The sequence below is a fragment of the Plutella xylostella genome, chromosome 26 (assembly GCF_932276165.1).
Source record: "Plutella xylostella chromosome 26, ilPluXylo3.1, whole genome shotgun sequence".
Lineage (NCBI taxonomy): Eukaryota > Metazoa > Arthropoda > Insecta > Lepidoptera > Plutellidae > Plutella > Plutella xylostella.
The window spans coordinates 6,591,679-6,604,679 of record NC_064006.1 but is presented as its reverse complement, the minus strand read 5'-3'; the positions used below and the strand labels follow the sequence as shown (position 1 = coordinate 6,604,679).

At 36.4% G+C, this 13,001-nt stretch overlaps 1 protein-coding gene across 1 annotated transcript in view; it reads right to left on the bottom strand.

The window, feature by feature from the left end:
- Positions 1-8,881, bottom strand: part of LOC105385744 (mushroom body large-type Kenyon cell-specific protein 1) — a 136,911-nt gene extending 128,030 nt beyond the window's left edge. Inside the window, exon 1 of the mRNA XM_011556174.3 lies at positions 7,865-8,881. The gene's annotated coding sequence lies outside the window, so the exon portion shown is untranslated. The remainder of the gene's footprint in view (positions 1-7,864) is intronic.
- Positions 8,882-13,001: the final 4,120 nt, after the last annotated feature.

Genomic DNA, 13,001 nt, shown 5'->3' with positions numbered 1-13,001 from the left:
GAAAGATTATAGCTGAGATCCAAAACTTATGGGATTGTAATAGTGCAACAGGAGTTAGGTATCAAGATCAAGTAAAAAAAACACTAATTTTTTAATGATATTTCTTGTCAGAGAAGTTGACAACATTACATAGGTAAAACTTGACTTACAATAGTTTTGTTTAATATCAATCTATTTGTGAGGAATGACGATGGACTGAGGACAGTTATCTCCAAGCATCATTAAGGTTACTCTATCTTGTCAAAAAACAAATGAACGAGACCTGTCTTACAGTCGTTCTTTTATTACAACGATATAGAGTCGTGCGCAGCAGCGTTCCGAAGCTTCGTTTAGTGCCAATTTCTCCATTGTCGGTTATCTAACCAACAGGGATTGATTTATAAATTAAACGTCATCTCCATATAAAATTCACGACAGATGTGTCAAAAGATAACCATTACTCCCTGGTTATGCTCTAACCGAGAATGGAGAAATTGGCACTTAGTTTGTAAGCTAGAGAGACCCCGTAGAGTCGCGTGCAAAGATGCTCCATTAAAGACCTTGGATGGAATTGCGATGAGAAACAAGTCTTTCTAGTTGTTAATTTTGTTACAAGTTGTGTTAGATTTTTTATTTGTGTAAAATAATAAAAGATTCTAGATGTGTATCTTAAGTGCATTGTACTTATTCCAAAACGGCGATATGGTTCGCAACCTATCACGTGAGTAAAAATGTGCTGCGAAAAGTGGGTGCCACCTCTGACTACCCCCTCGGGGATTACAGTCGTGATTGACACATCTCTACATAGGTAGGTAGGTTAGATATTTTGTAATTATATATGTATTTATCGATATTATTTTTCGATTCATATTACTCATATTATGACATAAATATATACTTAAATTCATCTCAAATAAGAACAAACGCACAACTGCCTCTTCATACCAACACATCAACACAACAATCTTGGTACCAATTTCCACAGTCGCCCAACGAGTTCCAGAGCAAAAAGTTTTGCCATTAAACTCAAACGCGCTGGCAGCTTAGACTAAGCCATTCGAAATTTAAAAATGTCTACGCAGGTCTAATGACAAGGTTAAAGCATATAAAACTGGTTCTAAGCCTGGATAGCCGTTGGTGATGACAAAAACTGCATCTTGGTAAACCTGATGGTAGTTTTCTTCCTTAGATTAATAATATACGGACTGGATGGAGTGTCAGTGTAAAAGAATCGTCTCGGCAAATAACACCCCACTTCTATTATTGAGTTTTTATTTTGAATTTGGGTTAGAAAATTTGTGACTTTATTTATTGGTATAATGGCTGTCATTAGGTTGAACATAAAACGGTTTGACAGTAAAAAAATGCGGACACTTTTTTGCTTTTTTTTGTACATAACACAACATCTACTTCTTACATCGTTAATCTAAGTGTTCTTCGCGTAATGTCTCTAGGCGCATTACTTCGAAATTACTAGAAATGCTTCGGCTAAATTCACGAGTGTACGTTTGATAATTCGAGTGCAATTTGTTTGTTCGAAATGCTAAATGGCATTCGGTTGTTGTTGTTGGAAACTATTTTCGGACTATTCAGTAATTGTTTTAGTCCGAATTTGCTTTGTGACCTTTTATTGGCATTTTGTAGTAAAAAACGCCTCAGTACATACACATGTAGACCATATTTTTTTATTTCCTTTTATTGAAAAGTTTTTTTAACTTATTTTTCATGAAAGAATGCAAGGCTTATAAATAATCATAGAAGCAAAAACTATATTTAATTTTTTACCTACATACGAGTAATTACATAATATACCTAAAAGATGTTTAGGTACTACTTACATAAAAAGGTACCGAACCGATCCACATATTAACGATTCAAAGGAGATTACTCTAGCTTAAATAACTATTTATTATTTTTATTTTTATTTATTACATAATGAGATTACAATTTTGTAGGATCATAAGATCGCAGTAAGTTGTCTGCACACTTCACTAGGCAGGCCCGTGCTGAAGTGTGAAGGTTCTGTTCCGTTCCTCATTATGCTTTCAATTTTATTAATGGAATGTTTTGAACATATTATTATTAAACAACAACTAGGTAAGTAAATTATATTTTATTTTGCCTACTGTATTAAACAAACTAATTAATTTAAATATATAATACGTATATAAACAGGATAATTTAACATAAATATATTAAACCTGGGTAGAATACCTAAAATATAATATATATTATACATAAGATATGATATATATATATATATATATAGGAAAAGTAATGTATACCTCAATATAATTTTACATATAATAGGTTAATAATGTGTGTGACACTAAGTATAAGTAACTATTCTCATTTATTGATGTGTTTTAATAGTATTTCTGAGTCCACAATACCAATACTATTTATCCACCTTTTACATGCCCTTTTATTACGCTCTAAGTGAGATTTTACATCGGCTGGTATTTTGTTATACAGTCGCGGGCCAAGCCAATAGTAAAATCTCTGCCCAAAAACAGTATTTGTAGCATCTACCAGTAACTTACCTACGTGTGCGGATCGAGTAACAACTCGAGTATTCAGTTTATGTAGATGTTTATTGTTGTGGTAATAATTACACAGCCTGTACATATACTGTTGTCGAATATTAAGGACACCTGCTTCTCTATAGAGATCCTCATTATGATAGCGTGACGGTTTTTTGTTTATCACACGAATTATACTATTTTGGGCAGGTTGAGCCAAACTAAGCGTAGTGGCGCAAGCACCTCCATATGCTAAAATGCCGTAGTCAATGACGGAGTGTGCAAGAGCATAGTAGACACTCCACATTAAGCTACTATCAGCGATGTTACGAAGCTGCCAAAAAAAGTGGATCAAAGACCGAAGTTTCTTGGAAATGGCGATTATGTGCGGTTTCCCAGAGAGATTCTGGTCAATGATAATTCCTAGGTATCGTATTTGGCTTACCCTCTCCAAATTAACACAGTGGCATCGCAGACTAGGAGCACATCAATTGACACGTTTTTAAAGTGAATAATGTAGATGGCTGTGAGTTACTGTAGATGGAGAAGCAAATATACTTGGTCTTTGTTTTATTGAGAGTCAATAGTTTGGAGTTTAGCCATTTCATTACTGTCGTAAATCCCTTTTGAGCAAACTCAAACGTAGCTTCCCAGGTGTCACCAGTAAATATTAGTAGCGTATCATCAGCAAAGGATATTACGTTGCCTCCATCAAGACTAAGGTCACAAAGTGCGTTTAAATATGTCAAAAATAGGACAGGACCCAAGACGCTACCCTGCGGCACACCGTAGCTCACCCTCTGCTCATCAGAGAACTCCTGGGAAGCGTAAACAAGCTGTTTTCTATCCATAAGGTAGGTTTCAAACCACTGCAGGGGTAGTCCACGTATACCCAGAGCTTCGAGCTCGCCGAGAAGTATGGGAAAAGCCACAGTGTCAAAGGCCTTTTTTAGGTCCAAGAATATTCCTATGCTCTTCTTCCCTCCATCTAAGAACTGACGAATCGCCAAGCAATCTGTACGTTAAATGCAACGAGATAGAGTCCTAGTTAACCAGCTTTGTTAAAAATCAATACAAGTTATGTCAGATTTATCGCATAAACATGGTGGTATGGTAAAGCTCCTTTAGTAAGTATTACCCATACATCCTCCTAAGGTTTTCTGGAAGAGATCGCTATAAGCGATAAGACCTTTTGTACCCTAATTTTGATGTAAAATTGATTTTTTTTTCTTGGTGCACAAATAAAGAGTACTCTATCTATCTATGTATTTAATATTTTCTATGTTTCAGATTTCTGAAAGATTTAGGTCAACTTTACTCATTGTCACTGTTTTCAGTCGGCCCAAAAGCGTGCAACTAAACAAAGGGCCGTTAAGGGTGCACTGTACAAGCGTTTAGTTTCGTGACTAACCCCAATATTAATACAGAAAAAAAGCTAAAAGTCATACAAACAGTGCAACTCCAAGTATGTCCGAGCTATTTGACCAAAGGACCAGAGGTTTAGTCTAGCTTGACAAAAAAGAAGAAACGAGGACTGTTATACAAGCGGAGTGTTAAAACCTAACTAATATTATAAATACGAAATTAACTGTGTCTGTCTGTTACTCTTTCACGCCAAAACTACTGAACGGATTTGAATGAAATTTGGTACACATACGGTGTAGACCCTGGGAAACAACATAGGCTTTTTATCCCGGAATTCCCACGGGAAAACTTTTTAAGGCGAAGCGAAGCGCGCGGGAACAGCTAGTACATAATATAACGAGAAAGAGACGTGGTTTGCGAAGTAGCGCTCCGATAGTTTTTCGTTATCTAGAGTGACCCCCAGAATGGAGGGCGGGAAGCGGAAATGGTGCCATTTTGTGGATAAAATCTTTACCTTTTTTAAAAATTAACTGTTCAACTGTAAATGTGATCCTACAAGTTATTGGTTATCTTAAAAACGCACGTTTGACCTATTGAAACCCCTTACTTTGACCTATTAATTTATGTAGAGCTTTTATTTTTATGCCTTCACAATAATAGGTCCTATACTTAAGTACTTTGACAGGAAAAGTTAAATCTTTTTTTAGAAACGTATGTATACATAATAATCATCATTCTTTTTTTTAAGTCCGTGTAGGTAGGTACTTTTGTCCCAAATATTATAAAGTTAATTTCAAAATCTGCAACAATTATAAAGTTAATTTCAGAAACAGTCGTAGTTAAAAAGCGATTATGTACCAATTTAACTGTAAAAATAACGGTTGCATTTCAAAGTGCCATGATAGCTCCCGCCAACTATCGATCGAACGACAAAAATGTCCAAACAGCTTTTTAATATTTCACTAGGAGACGGAAATTCGGACATGCCTCCGAGCACCTAGTGTGGGAGAAGTGGAATTTACGTTATCCTAACTAATATTATAAATGCGAAAGTAACTGTATCTGTCTGTCTGACTGTCTGTCTGTTACTCTTTCACGCCAAAACTACTGAACGGATTTTAATGAAATTTGGTATGTACCTACATACGGTCTAGACCCTGGGAAAGAACATAGGCTACTTTTTATCCCGGAATGCCCACGGGAAAACTTTTTAAGGCGAAGCGAAGCGCGCGGAAACAGCTAGTTAAGTTTTAATAAGTAGCATAAGTTTTTTAGGACATAGTGCAGTTGCGAGGAATGGAAAAGTTCCATGACAAAAATTAAATGTCGACACCAAATGCCGCAAAATTTTACAAATATGGATTTGATCAAAATATTTACGTTTTAGTTGGTAATATACGGATAATAAGCTATTCAATGTGGGTACTTCAATATTGTAGCCTATAATATTGTAGCATTAAGCTAGTATTTTTCTTTTAAGAGTTTTTGGTGCTATATTGTTGGTCCTATACCGACAAGAGCAAGGCTCTTAAATTTAAGAAGATTGTCACTGGAATTGTCATTGAAAGTTTACGATCTCTCGCATACAAAGTGGCGCCTCTAGCGGAAACTATCATAAAACTTATGATAGACATTTTATTTTTAAATGTCAAATTTAATAAAAAAATGGTCCAGTCCTATTCTTATGAAAGAGTTACTTACAAAACTTTCGCGTTTATTACTACACCATGCGCAAGCGCGCCTCGTCCCTGGTGCGCAGGGTCCGGGCCAGCTCCAATATTGTCCTGAAAATGATTGGCGGCAGAGTGGACTGTCCATTTCTCCGACACTGCTGTGACAGACACGTCGCTAAAACTATGTCGCTAAGGAAGTATTGATCATTTTATTTTATTATTATTATAACACATGTAATTAAATTTATAATCTGACATTATTATTATTGTTATTTTTATTATTGTATTTAATCCTGAATTGATTTGATTTATGATAAATTGTATGTTAATTCTTGTGCTCGTTGTTAATGTACTTATTTTTTTTTATGACATGTACTGAATATGGATCAAGTTACCTGAAATAAATGAATTTAATTTAATTACTAGTCGGATATGTATTTCATAGCACTTCTCCCTCTTCGATGTTCGTTGGGACATGCATACACAATCGATAGCAGGGCGCCGCACGAAATGTACTGTCCTAATGCATTTTTGGCATTAAAATTTTAAAAGGACATTGTTTAAACGCGACATGAAAATGATATGGGTTCACCGAATTGTGCCGTGAAACTTTGTACGAAGAATTTAGTAGCAAAGTACGTCACTACGGCCTTTTAATAGATGAATAAATAAAAATATGGAACCTTTTTCGAAGAGACAAGAGTCAAGGCTGGTTAGTAGGTTGTTTTTAAGTGAGAATTGATTTGGGGAGGCTTTAGGTATGTTTGCATCTAGTGAGTTTCCCTGCCTAAGATCTAGAGGTACATAATGGCCAGCTGTTTTACAGGGACATTGGGCTCTGGATAGTCTTATTGATCGTTTCAAAAAAAAAAAACAAAAAAACACGCACTCACGCCTTGTACTAATTTGTACTCCCTTGCGGGTCAGGCAGAGGTGCATTGCTGCACTGATCTGCTATTGATCGTTTCATTGATCATAATCAGATGTTGTGTTGAAACTGTACCCATCATCACGACCCATCACGTTCTTACTGCTGGGGCTCGGGTCTCCTTCCGATGAATGAGAGGTTTTAGACCACGCTGGCCTAGTGCAGGTTGGTGGACCCCAACACAAGCAAGCTTGTGCTAATAAGAGAGTTGTCGGGTAAATGGGCAACTCGAATGTCTGATCAATTCAAGTTAACCTGTCTACGGAATACTTATTATAATACTTATATTAAGTATAGCTGTTCCCGCGCGCTTCGCTTCGCCTTAGAAAGGTTTTTCCCGTGGGAATTCCGGGATAAAAAGTAGCCTATGTTCTTTCCCAGGGTCTAGACCGTATGTATACCAAATTTCATTCAAATCCGTTCAGTAGTTTTGGCGTGAAAGAGTAACAGACATACAGACAGACAGACAGACAGACAGACAGACACAGTTACTTTCGCATTTATAATATTAGTTAGGATTTAAAGATTACCATTAAGTAAATCACAAAAGTAGAAGCAGCTGTTGGGTACCTAGGTCATAGTGATTAATTTGTAGGTTTGAATGCCCTTTGTTAAAGTCAAAACTTCACTATTGTCCTACTGCCTATGTGACATTCTTTATGTATTGAATGGAATTAAAATGAATGTTTTAGTTAGTTCTTCCTTTATGCTTCTAATTGTTCGATCTATTTCCAACTTCAGAAGTTTTGATCGATGCATTTTCACAAGGTTTGTAAGGAGTTGAACGTAGTAAATTTCCTATGATTTTAGGTACTCAAGTACCTACTTATTGATTTTAAGCGTAAAAATGTAAGCAACATGAAAATTGCGCTTCAAAAACCAGTAATTTTCCCACACCTAAAATACTTTTTGATAAGTAACAAATAAGTAAATTACCTACGTACATCACGAGTAGCTAGATCTATGAGACCCAGTATAGTTGCGATAGCTATAGCTGTGAACATAGTGATAGCAAAATGAAGGCCATTGGACTCAGTAAGGCGATGCACTGCAAAAAGACCTATGTGACAATCATCATTATGAAACTAAAATAGCACAGCTCTTTATTCACCCCAAAATGGCAGACCACCGACGAATTTCAACCTTAACAGTCGAAGGAAACCAACGTTTTTGAGTCCAAAATTGGTTGCCATTGACTCAGATGCAGTTTGGCGTGACGTTGCAGTGGAAACATGAGCGGTTTTGAAGTCGCAAACGGGAATGCAAGCCACACGTGGTCAACTTCACGGCAATGCACAATCAAGTTCATAGATTAAATTATTTAACCGACGATTTATAAATTAATGTTGAAACGAAGCGTTTTGAGCTGCAGAGAAACAAATAAAAAATGTACGTACCGTTTAAAATTTCCCCTCCGCCGCTTGTCCATAAGCTCGTAAATTTAATTTGTCGATTTGATACATCAGTGTTCGAAAAATATGTTCTTAATCTCACTATCACTTTACTTATTAATAACTAGTTTTAACTTAGTTTGCACTTTAACATCACAAATATTCAATACAATAATTTGTACAAAGAAGGCACTATGTCTAGCGAATCACAAAATTGAGCAAAGTGAAAGAAAAAATAGTTTCACCTTATGAGGTCATCGAACGCGCGTTAACTATTTTGCATTCGATATTCAAACTTTCCACACATTCGGAGTCGGCCGTTGTGGATTTGGGCGGGAACTGTCACTGTTTCGGGGTTGTTCGGGAGTTTTCCGTGGATTTTCGTGTGTTCGGGACGCGAGGCGCGTGCGGGCTGCACCGCTCGCGCGCAACTGAAGATTGTCGTAGGTTAAGTTTGGAAAAACACCGCTAGCTCAATTTTCCGCCTTACGAGCCTGCGACCGTTTCACCGCTGTTCCAAAATAATGACACACTCCCACACATGATCGCGGGGAATCCCGATAACACTAAATTTCACACTGAATCAGTCCTGACCGTCCTTCAAGGCATCACCGGGTTATTGTTGTTATGACAGATCCATGAATTACAACCATGTGTATTTAGTAGTAACGCGAATGTGGGACACATGCGTCGCAGAGGGCGCCACAGTCGCACTGCACTTGCCCCCGTCCAGGAAGCCGAAACAACTGTCCGATTAACAAACGAAATAAACTAGCAACGCGCGTAAACACAACGAAATTACTGAATGCCACTTTTCATTATTATATTTCGCTATGCACCGGTCGACGTCACCGAAATCGCGTGCTGACGGAACTATAGCTGTCCCTGTCGCGCAAAGTGCAGCGGCGCGATAAAAAATACTAGTTTTGAGTTTGGAATTGTCTTGGAACTGTTTGGTTTTTCTTTTTTTTCGTGAGGGCCACTGTCACAGGTTTATTATGCCGCGCGACCGTGCATGCGTGCAAGGAACTGCCGTTGCACTGAGCCTAGATGACATTCACGGCCTCAAACCAAGTTCAGCACCGCGTCAACAAACCGTCGTCGGTGTAACTTTATATCACACGAGTCACACGACACAACCATAAGCTTTGAGCATCCTATGTCGTTATGTCTGATGCTATACGTGAATATCATCACTCTTTGTGTTCGTATGAGTCAAAAGCTACGTAATTTTTCAATAGCTAGTGGTAATAGGGAATTAAGGAAACAATAGATAATAATATGTTAATCATATTTGTATTGATATAATTTCCGTATGAAACACATTAAATGCTATAATAAACAGTGCAGTGATTGATGCCATTGAATGATGTATAAAAATAACACAGCTCAACAAATAGGAAATGGTAAAATAAAACAAAATCTCACGTTAATGCTACGAAAAATAACAATATTTATTTTTCAACCACTGTGTCCCACAGCTGGGCTTGGTCTATCCCTGAAAAAAAAATCAATTGCTTATTATTATTGTAAATTATAATTTGTAAAATACAGCATGAGTCCATCAAAATTTTTGTGTTGATGTTTGATTGACGGATCCTTATGTCTGGTAAATAAAGTAAGTTTTCCATTGAAAAAAAAACAAATGTCAAACAAATTGTGCGGATTTGACAGCTGTCATTGGAAAGTATTGTCATTTTTACCATATACATTTAGGTCTCTAAATCAAAGCAAGTTTTTTTTTATATTACTTATACTTACATACGTATAAGTACTAAGATGTGTAGAGTACCTAATTTAATCCATCCTTTACTCAATCCAATCATTATTACCATCAAACTGGTTAACTGCAACGTAACATTAATAGCCCCCTACAATTTAACATTCAAACGCTATCGAACCAATTTATCCCTGAATTTGAAAAAGGGAAGCCATCAATTTCGAATTCCAAATTTAAATCCAATCCCGAAACTCATTTCATTCGGTGAAAGTGTAAAAAAATAAACTTGCAAAGAGGTTTGAACCCAACATGCAGCCTCATTGGAAAGTTCTTTGACCTCTGCATTCGGGCGTCAGAATGCATTTCGTTGTGGAAGGTCAGGTCTGTACGTGTAGCCCTTTTACTTTCGATGTGTGCTGCGGTTTCCGAATGTGATGATGAATATAAATTGTGTGTCATCGACTTGTGGCAGGTATCAGTTTAAAATCTGATTGGGATGGGTTGGTTTTCTGTACGTGACAGAAAATTTGGAAGCGTTATGCATAAGTATACCTTTTTAATATTATGTGACGTACCTACTTATGAACATTATTTTAAGTACCTACCTAGCATAAGAAGCTAAACTACTTTTGAACCTTGTTAAACTCACAAACTGCCTTTTATTAATTAAAATATTGACGACAAGGTACAAAAGTGTATACCTACCTAGCTAGTTAGCTACTTATAAAGCTGACTTTACCTCTAATAGGTTGCCATGACCTTTCTCAACCACCGAAACAGTCGGGCAGTCACCCAGTGGTCTGTATCTACATTATATACCCACAGTCAGATAAGATAACTGGCAATTTCGGCTAAGAATTGCTATTTAATTTGGAGATAAAAATGTATCTCGTCACACAAAGCGGCTCGAGTGACGCGGCTTTTTGTGTCGATAATAAACATAGTAGTCTGAAACAAACCACGGAAAGAACATACTTACCTACATACAGACAAATTGAGAGCCTTCATATTGTTTCGAAGTCGGTAAAAAATTGTGAAATTTCTTTATACTTAGATACAGGAACATACCAACTCAGAACGAAACAATTTCTATACTTAAATAACTTTTTAGTGAAAGAAAAATAAAAAAATTGTAATGTAGATATACTCTAGGTAGGTACCCTACTATAACTTCTTATACTTACAGTATGTTTTATTTCCATTACCACTACTTTCAATCATTTTAATGATTCCCCTAATAATTTGCCAGTTTGCATCCAAAGTATAAATCTCTATTAAGTATTAATAAATATTAATATACATACATATTACTTATGAAGATGTTTTAATTTAAAACAAAAATAAGTAGGTACCTATAAGGAATGTTACTGAAAAATTGACACCAGAACCTTATTCAGGTGTTAATTTTTCAGAATTCAACTCAGACGCGAATATTCAATTAGATACTTATGTAGTTATATTATGAATATTAGGTACTATCTGTAGAGTTATTTACAAACTAAGTTAGTGTTCGAAATGCATCAAACATTTAATGTTCTAATACCTACCTCTTCGACATTTCGACATTGACCCACAGATACAAGGCGACCTCTGCCCGTTATCATACACTTATCTACTGAAAATTTCTAACTTTATTACTAACAAGACACTTTTTGAAGTGGTGATTTCGATAGGTACTAAGACATTGCAAACGTGCATCTTAGATTAACAATAATCGGAACAAGATGGTGTGTCAAATGTAAATAAAAAACAAACGTAAAAACTGTCAGCATTTTGTTTACTGTTCAACCTAATGACAAACATTGTGCCAATGAATAAGGTCAAAAATTTCTAACCGAACTAATTCAAAATACGAGCTTAGTGGTAGAAACGGGGTGCTATGTATCGAGACGTTTCTTTTTCACTGACACTTCATCGTGTTCATTGTTAATCTAAGCGTGCGTTCCATCTTATTCAATATCACACGACCCATCACGTCCCCACTGGGGCACGGGTCTCCTTCCTATTAAGGAAAGGTTTAGGGCTAGTCCACCACGCTGGCCTAGTGCGGGTTGGTGGACCCCCACACAAGCTTGTGCTGAGGGAGTTGTCGGGTAAGTGGGCAACCCGACTGTCAGATGTTTTCTAACTGCCCGAAGGCCTCTGACTAGGCTTAACGACTGCTGCCGAAGCAGCAACCGGGACACCCATCTTATTATCAGACCCGAAATTACAAAAAAATAATCTCAGGCTAATAAAAAAAATATAAGTACTTAACTAAGTAAGTATTTAGTATAAAAAATAGGTTTTTGTCCCGATAAGTATTTTATTTCAAGTGTACAATAATTATTGCACACAGAATGATGACACACTCAAACAGCCGTACATTTGCGAGTCTGCCCGGATATCGGTCGAAGAACCCAGATAATAGTGTTTTTACGTCAATTTTGTACAACGATTTATTCACACTTCACACTCAGCCTGCCATTGAACTCACGAGAGTTCTTTGATACCACTAAATTATCTTCGTCATCGTAAATAGTTGAGAAGTCGTGGAACAAAAGTGGTTCAGTTGGTCTCCCTGAGGCACCCCTCCTCGGCTTACTAAGACTCTTATTTTATTTATTTATTTATTAAAGTATCTTTTGGTTTACATTTGCTGTCCCATAAAACTGTTTTTATAAATACATTTTGTATGTGGGATTGTAGTTTCTTTAATTTAAACAAAACTCTTTAGGTGTGTAATTATTATGATATAGTATACCTAAGTAGGTTTTTTTGTTATAGATACATTATAGATACTCGTAAGATGAGAGCAAATATTGATTGATTGATTGATTGATTGCAAGAACGGAGATTAGAAGTTGAACTAAGAAAAGTTGATGCTATCGGTCAATAAGTTTTTCAACAAAATTCGCCTCCATTCCGCGTGTCCAAGATTATGCTTAAATATTTCAAGGACAACAAGATATCATGCCTTTGGATGGCCAGAGAACTCACCGGCACTTAATCCCATTGAAAATAAGTGGGCCATCGTCAAAGTTAGACTTCGTAAAACGGATTGCACAAGAAAAACTAAAATGATTGAGGCTGTAATCCATACAAGTTTTTTAGACCAGTAAATATCAGAAAACTGTTAAAATCATGTCGATTCTATGCCAAAACGTGTTGAAGAAGTTATAAAAGCCCTCCCTGACACTTTTTCTATTAAAATAACTTAAATTGTATTAACATAAATCAGTTTTTTTTATTTTAGAGCCAATAAATGTATTTTTTTCAAATTTTCACTCGTGTTCACATTAATTTGCACAATACTGTACTTAATAGCCCAAACTCGATGCTTTTAGCTATTAACATCTTTGAAATAAAATTCAGTCACCACCTTGTTACTGCCCTCATCAGATCCTCACGAGACCATTCCTCAACCAGTACCATGAGACTGTG